Below are 9,191 nucleotides of genomic sequence, written 5' to 3'. Positions count from 1 at the left end.
GAAGGAGCGAGTGTCTATGGTGGAAAGAAAACTGGGCATGTGGCAGCGACTCTCCCTCTCCATAACGGGTAAGAACCTGGTCATTAGGTGTGAGACACTCTTGCTGTTGCTGTACGTGGCGCAGGTCTGGCCCATTCCAGACTCCTGATCACCTGAGCCATCTTTCACTTTATCTGGAGTTTGAAAATGGATCGTGTCCACAGGGACGCGATCTACAAGCCTCAAGATAACGGGGAGAAAACGTGCTCAACATCGCCCTCATCATGATGGCCACCTTTGTGTGCGGCTGCATCAAGCTGTGTGTAGAACCTGGGTACACAAACACCAGGTGTCACTCCGTGCTGAGGTTCTACCTGTCCCCAGTGTTGGGAAGGATGGGTCGGGCTACGCTGCCGCGGAATGCTCCAAGTAGTTGGACCGTGCCGTACCACCTGTCCCTGATGGAAAAATTTATGCAGAGAAACTTCTTTGACCACAAGTCCATCAGGCAGTGGTCGGCACGTAACGTTTTAGAGGCCCTGCAGGAAAAGGAGATGTTGGATCCTTTCCGATGGTTCCCCGAGCAGACTGCCAAAGTCATGTGGCAGAATGGTTCATCGCCAGAACTTTCCAAGAGGCACCAAGGTGCCTCCCAATCAGATCCTTCCTACACACCAGGAGTCTCACCCTCTCTGCACCTTGCCCTTGAGGTGGCTGTGTGTGGTAGGGGGTTGGCAAGAGACTTTTGTTCACCTCCTTGTGGATTGTGCCTTTGCAAAGAAGGTCTGGAGAGAAATGCAGTGGTTTCTGTCGAGGTTCATCCCGAGCAGTGCTGTGACACAGGACTCTGTGCTCTAAGGGCTGTTCCCAGAGCCACACACCGAGACAAACACTAATTGCAGCTGGAGGATCATCAACTCAGTGAACAATGCTCTTTGGTCTGCACAAAACTTGTTGGTCTTCCAGTGCAAAGAGTTGTCCCCGACCGAGTGTTGTAGACTGGCACATTCCAAGGTCCAGGACTATGTGCTGAGAGACACACTAAAGCTTGGGGCAGCCGCCGCAATGGCGCAATAGGGAAAGGTCGCTGTCTAAGACCTTTCTGCCATAGTGCACCAAGAGACTGGAAATTGGATCGACCCCTCAGGCTGAACGGCTCACATTGAATGTATGCAGTGAATACTAAATGTATCATAATTGTATTGAAGCACCTCAGAGTGCAACAGGATGTATGTTGATAACTCCAATACCATTGCACTTTCCGACTGTCTGTAATGACCATATTGAAATGACTGTAATATTCATTGATTGTATTGAAGCAGCTCGTGATCCATGTCTAAAAGTTGAATTTGATACACTTTTTGTGATGGCGATTTAGAAATGTTTTGTAATGTTCTTCCAGATATTTAATGAATAAAGTATATTTGTCCAAAAAAGAGGTGGTTCTCCCAGGACGAGGTCAGCCCATTGCACTTCGAGTGTGCTGACACCTGCGATGTCCCCAAATGCGGGATTCTCGACTGTAAAATTTGTGGGAGCGGGAGGACTGCATTTGCGCTCTCCTCTGATTAACTAATTAATGTCAGATTTTACTGTAACATATTTCTTCACCAACAGAGACCGCTGTTGCATGTACTACAAAGTACTCGAAAAATTAACACATACAGGACACATGTATATGGAGAAGCAAATAATGTTAACGTTTCGAGGTCCAAGATCGCCAACATCCGCAGTGTTTTGCTTTTATTTTAACGTTGGCATTTGAGGTCGCTCTGCACTCACTGCATTTATCATGATTTCCTCTATGCTTGTGTACCAGCGTTCAACGGCCAGCAGAGGGTGGCATAAGCAAGAGAAACGGTTTTTAGGAAGAGACGCTTTTGAAATTCATTCACCCAGAAACAAATGATTCCCCCATTGCAGCAGCGAGCTGCTTCTAAAATGACTTTAGGCTTTTAAATCCCAATGCCAAATCGGCTCAGGAAATGACCTTTATCATTTTTCTTTTATTATTTATCCAATTCCCTTTTGAACAGCATTTGGTTCACAGAATGTGAGGGGGCAAGATAATGTCATTGTCGGTCTACACAGGCTGAACAGGTCAGGATCAACAGCAGAAGAGCTAAAGGATCCCCAAAAGATATTGGGTGACTGGTGCAGAATCAGGTTCAACTTCTGGCTTCATCAATTAGAGTTCATGTCATTTCGACAACACCCTCCATGCCCAAATATCCGTCCCTGGCCTGCTGCAATGTTCCAGTGAAGCTCAACGCAAACTGGAGGAACTGCATCTCATCTTCCGATTAGGCACTTTTCAACCTTCCGGGGCTTAACATTGAGTTCAACAACTTCAGGGCATGACCTCTCTCCCCCATCCTTAGCCCCTTTCCGATCCCCCTTTTGTCTAATAATTTGTCACTTTTAAAATATATTTTCCTTTTCCCAACAATTTCTATTAATGTTAAATTTATTCCCATCCATTGTTTTATCTCCACCTTTTAGCCTATTTCGATCCCTTCCCCTCACCCCACAGCCACTCGGACCATTTGTCACTTCCTCGTCTTGCTTTCTACCCTTAATGTCACCATTAGCACATTCCTTAGGTAATATCATTACCATGAAAATCCTTTGTCCCTTTGTCTATGACATGTTTGGCAATCTCTTTTTTGCCTCCACCTATCACTGGCCCTCCATCCAGCTTCACCTGTCCCACCCCCATCAACCAGCTTATATTTCACCTCATTTCTATTTTTCTTTAGTTCTGATGAAGAGTCACACGGACTCGACACTACAACTGTATTCATCTTCGTCGATGCTGTCCGACCTGCTAAGTTTTTCCAGCTATTTTTGGTTTTTTTACAGAATCCATAGACCACTTCATCAGCAGGTGCAGAGAAAAGGGGACGTTCTGTGATTTTTCAAATGCAGAGCTAGCAGGCAGAATTGTTGAGTTGGTGATCACATCCACTCCCATGGAAGGATTCCAGGAAGATCTGTTAGACAAGCCGAAAAGGTGTAGCATTCAAGAGCGGCTGAAGAGGATGGATGTAAGTACAAAGCGATCCTCACAGTTTGATGAAACTTACAGGTCCAAAGTACAACCCAGTTGTTGAAGCGCTCACTAGGAAACCCAAACCTAGCAGGACATGTGGAGGGTGTAGCCTTCTGCATGCACCAAGGAAATGCCCAACTTTTCATCGATTCTGTAAGGCATGTGGCAGAAAGGGCCGTTGGCAGAGGCTGTACACTTGAGCAAAGGCTGATGCAGCTACAAAGAGCCGTGCGCTGATCCAAACAACCTGCATGCAACAGGTACTTTTCAGCAATGAGGATGGCCAGCTGGTATCCCACCAGAAACATATACACGAAGCGATTGACAAACAAGAAAATGACAATGTGCACAATGATATGGAGAGTGAAGAGCACCTATTTCACACCGTCAATCTTGTGGAAAGCATTGATGCCATCTCACCATCTGAAGTGTTTGCCAAGATTCGAATTAGCTGCCCTAAGAAAGTTGGTAAGGATTCATTATTGGTCAAGATTGACACAGGGGCAAGTGCCAACATGCTACCTCTACTAATTCTAAAAGACACATATCTGTAGACATGGCAAAACCAACTGCTGTGAAACACTCAGCATACAACATCTCACAAATTCCATTTGCAGGATCATACTCCTGGACTGTAAGTACAATCAATCCTCCTGGTGACACAGATGTTCTACATTATGGAGACTAAAGGCCCAGAGTCCCTAGGTGTACCAGCATGCCATGACCTCACACTAGCAACAATCCATGGAATCAATCAGACCTCACAAGGCAGATCAAACTCAGACACTACACCTGTCACCTCAGTTCATGAACTAAAATCGAAATATCCAGGATGTTTAGACATAATTGTCAATTAAAAGTGAGCTGCAACATTATGCTTGCAGGAGAATGCAAGTCTATCAATTGATCCAGAACAAGTCTGCAAGTCAGTCAATTGATCCATAGCATTTTGTGCAAAACAAATGCTAGCAGCTACAAGAAGAAATGGTGAAAGGTGACACTACAGAAACTGTGGAAAACGGATGGCCTGATTCAAGTCAGTATCGCCACGAGCAGATAAGATCATTTTGGCCATATTGGGACAAGTCAGGCACCTCCCGGTAAGTCATTTCTAAAGGCAGGCAGCTCATCAAACTGGAATCTTTATGACCTGATATTAGCTTGATCTAATGGCCCAGATGAATGAATGATTTGCACAGTGAAATCCCTAATTCTCAAATGTAGACAGACCAAGCAAGATCTACCCATTGCAATGTTACATCCAAGAGTGACACCTTTAAGTGGAATTATTCTATAACTGGCACAGATTTTGTTTGGCCGACCAGTGCATACCAATTTACGGACTCTTACCCATCCTACTGTCTCAAAGACTAGAGAGCAACTTTTAAAACTGTAAGAGAAGACGGCCAATGTCTTGATAAAAATGTGGGTACAGAGCTGCCAAGTTTACAGTTGGAACAATTTCACGTCCAGGGGCCCACAGAAGGGTACGTGGCAACCAGCCGAGGCGTCAAAGATTGGTTCAAAACCAGGGTCCTATGAAGTCATGACACAAAAAGGCACAATGGTGAGACGTAACTGAGGAGAAATCAGATCTATTCCAGCTCCTCAACCACCGTGCATTCCTATTGCATTTAGGAAAAGATCCCTAATGAAACCAGAAACAAAATGCAAGTCTCACAATCGGACAGGTCACTGTGAGCAATTAAATACACCTCCAGATAAAGTTACCATCATAGGATCTGGGCATACCTGCAGATTGCCCTTACCCTTCAGGGACTCATAGATTTATCCATTCGATATGCTCATGTTATACCATTAGGTATCTAAACATGAACAAGTATTGTAAGTAGTTACACTTCTTTGGAAGGGGTTAAAGTACCTTTGAAAAGGGGGAATGCTGTAATATGTCTTTAAGAGATAGCTGCCTATCATCGCTAGAAGGGAAGTGTGTCATGCAATCTAGCTTTAGTTTCACTTTTGATATTGAGCAGAGCACACAACAGACATTTCTGCTGCTGATGCCTTCAATATTTCTATCCATGTGTATCTGTCCCCATGTTCCTCGCCTCAATAAATGAACCCACAGCATATTTACACAATCACTTATGTGCAATTGATGCCTTTATATCATTGTAAAATCACCGACATGGAGTACAAGATAATGTATGTGTACAGGCAAGTAAGGCTCCCCATCAGCACAGGCTGTGTCTGCCCGGTGTCCCTATGTGGTTCACAGAGTGAATGAGGGGGACAGAGCGCTGTGTAAGATAATGTACAGGTGAGTGAGCCTCTGTGCAGCAGCTCAGTGTCTGGTTTTCCTCAATGTTTGTGCATTTTCCCCTCAATTATTTTCTGTTCTGTCATTTAATTTTCCTTTCCCCAGACAACGTACCAGAGAATGTTTGATATGAAACGAGAATTGTAAATCTATTTGTAATCTGTTTGTGAGCGTGCTGAAGTACCTGAGAATGTCATAGGCTGCATTAAACAAAATAGATTTGTGTTGCACTTTATGTGATGTCAGATTGGAACTGTCTTGTAATTTACCTTAACTTTATGAATAAAGTTTATATTTTGAAAACAATATTTTACAGTTTCTAGTACCTGTCGAACAGGAATTGACGTTTATCTCGGTGTGCGTCCCTGGGAACAGCCTGTAGAGCACAGGGTCCTGTGTCATGGAACTGCTCAGGAAGAAACTCGACAGAAACCACTGCATCTCGTTCCAGACTTACTTCGTAAAGACACTTTGCAGCATTTAATCTGTCCTGTTTTCTATTTTATCATAGACCTTCCCTTCTGTTCATCTCCCCCACCCACCCCACCAACCAATGCATCAACTTTCTCACTAGCCAATTCTTTTAAGACCCTAGGATGAAGTCCACAGGATCTGGGGATTTGTCAGCCCGCAGCTCCAACTGTTTGCTCAATACTACTTCCCTGGTGATTGCAATTTTCCTGAGTTCCTCACTCCCCTCCATTTCCTGAGATACAGTGATTTCTGGGAGGTTACTTATATCCTCAATAGTGAAGCTTAATGCAAAATATCGGTTCCATTCATCTGCCATCTCATTATTTTCCATTATTAATTCCCCAGACTCACTTTCTGTAGGATTAACGTTAATTTTGGGTAATGAAAACAAAAATTGCTGGAAAAACTCAGCAAGTCTGACAGCTTCTGTGGAGAGGATGGAGTTAACGTTTCGAGTCCATGGTGACTTTTCTTCAGAACTAAAAAGAAGTAGAAATGTGGTGAAATATATACTGTTTAAGGGGGTGGGACAGATGAAGCTGGCTAGAAGGCCAGTGATAGGTGGAGGCAACGGCGAGATTGCAATAGATGTCATAAACAAAAGGTCAAAGGGGTGTTGATGGTGGTGATACTGGCTAAAGGAAGTGCTAATGGTGGCATTAATGATAGAAAGCAGGATGAGCAAGTTACATTTGGCCCTAATGGGGGTGGGGGGCTGGGGGGTGATGGTGTGGGAGAAAAGATCAAAATAAGCTAAAAGGTGGGGATAAAACAATGAATGGCAATAAATTTTAAAAATAATAATAGAAATGGGGAGGAAAAAAATGTATGTATATAAATTAATATTTAAAATTAAATATTTGGAATAAAGGGGATTAAAATGGGTAAGGATGGAGGAGAGAGTTCATGATCTGAAGTGGTTGAACTTGTTGTTAAGTCCGGAAGGCTGTAAAGTGCCTAGTCGGAAGATGAGGCGCTGTTCCTCAATTTCGCGGTGAGCTTCACTGGAACATTGCAGCAGGCCCATGATGGACATGTGGGCATGAGAGCGGGATGGTGTGTTGCAATGGCAAGGGACAGGAAGGTCTGGGCCATGCCTGCAGACAGACTGAAGGTATTCCACAAAGCTGTCACCCAGTCGGCGTTTGGTATCTCCAATGTAGATGTGACATCATTGGGAGCAGCAAATGCAGTAGACCAAATTTAGGGAAGTGCAAGTGAAGCACTATTTCACTTGAAAGGAGTATTTGGGCCCTTGGACGGTAAGGAGGGGGGTGTGGGGGTGGGATGAAATTTTAAATCCACTCTGCACTCTCCCCAGTTCCTCTATCCTTTTTAATAATAAATTGACCAGAGCCACGTGCAGTACTGTAAGTATGATCTAACCAAAGTTTGAAATAAATTTAGCTTAACTTCCCTAATTTTCAATTTGATCCCTTCAAAAAGAAGCCCTCCTGCTTTGTTTGTTTCTCTTCAGCCTTTTCCTCCTCAGTATTGACTGACCGACTGTTTCTCTCATAGACACACGCACACACACACGCACATACACACACACACACACACACGCATGCACACATGCACATATAAAGACACGTCATCCATTTATAAATTGTGTTTCTGATTCTGAAGTTCAAAACATTAATGCAAATTATCAACTGCAGTGGGCCCAGTACTGATCCTTGTCAAATACTATTTTCCACTTTCTGCCACTCTGAATAACTACCCTCTGCTTACTACCTGCTAGCAACCCATTCTTCCCTTCTCCCCTGACTCCATATTTTCTAACTTTATTCAGTAGCCTATTGTAAGAGGCATTGTCAAAGGACTTTTGAAAATCCAGGTAAATTGCATCTACTACATTACCATTGTCTACTGTCTCTGTTACCTCCTCCTAAAATTTCATTACTTTGGTCAAGAGAGATTTTCCCTTTTGAAATCCATGCTCATGATTCATTTTTTTTGTTAGGAGTTCTTCCTCTCTCTAGTAGGGATTGCATTATTTCTTCTAGCACCAAAATGAAGCTGACTGATCTACTATTCCCTAGGCACATTCTGTCCTGCATTTTTAAGAACAGGAATTACATTCACTATCCACCAGTCCTCTAGCACCACACCTTTTCCTAAAAAAAAATACTTTAAATCTGCAGTAATACCTCTGCTATCTATTCCCTAGAATTATTTTAAATGTGTGGTTGTGAAACTTCTGGGCCAGGGTTTTATCCTCTTTGAGTTTGAATCTATCTCTTTTCTCTTATTTTAATTGCACTTACCTGAAGACTTAGATCATCAATCAATATCATGTCTACCTGTTCTAGCTCCCTGTTAAACACTGAAATTAAATAATCATTTAATTTATTTAGAAAAATATACTTTATTCATAAAATATCTGAAAGGACATTACAAACATTTCTAAATTGCCATCACAAAAAGTGCAATCAGATTCAACTTTAACACATGGATCCCGAGGTGCTTCAAGACAATCCATGAATATTACAATCATTTCAACCTGGTCATGACAGTCAGACAGTGCAATGGTATTGGAGTTATCAACCTACATCATGTTGCACTCTGAGGTGCTTCAATACAATAATGATACATTTAGTATTCACTACATACATTCATTGTGAGCCGTACAGCCTGAGAGGTTGAGTAATCATTTAAAATTTCTGGCCTGTCTCTATCCTTATCTGTGGCATTATCCTATCTATCCCTTAATGGTCCTATTTCCATCCCAGCCTTCCTATTTTTATTTATGTGCCTGAAAAATATTTTATTTTTTACCTTCCTTTTCAGACTTTAACGTTTCAGAGTCATATCAAATAGTTGAATTTACATAGTAAAGGGAAAATTAAAGGAAAATGAAAGGCTATGTGAGGAGAGGGCCATGTAAGATCTAACAGGAGTGGAAAAACATAGAAAAATAGAAGCAGGAGTAGCTCATTCGCCCTTCGAGCCTCCTCCACTAATCAATATGATCATGGCTGATCCTCAATCTCAACGTCATAGTCTCGATCTCTCCCCAGCCCCTTTGACGACTTTAGTGTCCAGATATCTACCTAATTCCTTCTTCAACATATTCAGTGAATTGGCCTTCACAGCCCTCGGTGGCAGAGAATTCACCACCCTCTGAGCGAAGAGGTTTCTCCTCATTTCGGTCCTTGATGGCCTACCCTGTATCCTAAGATTGAGACCCCTTGTTCTAGACCCCGCAGCCAGAGGAAACATCATTCCTGTATCCAGTCTGTCCAGCCCAGTCAGAATTTTACATGTTTCAATGAGATCCCCTCTCATTCTTCTAAACTCGTGTGAATACAGGCCTAATCGACCCAATGTCTTTTCACACGACAATCCCAGGAATCAGCCTGGTGAACCTTCGCTGCACTGCCTGTCTGGAAAGTTTTCTTT

At 42.9% G+C, this 9,191-nt stretch overlaps 1 non-coding gene across 1 annotated transcript; it reads left to right on the top strand.

Annotated features, from left to right (window-relative positions):
- The first annotated feature begins 1,381 nt into the window (after positions 1 to 1,381).
- On the top strand, positions 1,382 to 1,544 carry LOC144674375 (U1 spliceosomal RNA). The gene has a single exon (XR_013574524.1). It is a non-coding gene; the product is annotated as a U1 spliceosomal RNA (small nuclear RNA).
- Positions 1,545 to 9,191: the final 7,647 nt, after the last annotated feature.

Source organism: Cetorhinus maximus, unplaced genomic scaffold (assembly GCF_964194155.1).
Source record: "Cetorhinus maximus unplaced genomic scaffold, sCetMax3.hap1.1 HAP1_SCAFFOLD_639, whole genome shotgun sequence".
NCBI lineage: Eukaryota > Metazoa > Chordata > Chondrichthyes > Lamniformes > Cetorhinidae > Cetorhinus > Cetorhinus maximus.
The sequence above is the reverse complement of the archived record's forward strand: the minus strand, read 5'-3'. Positions and strand labels throughout refer to the sequence as shown.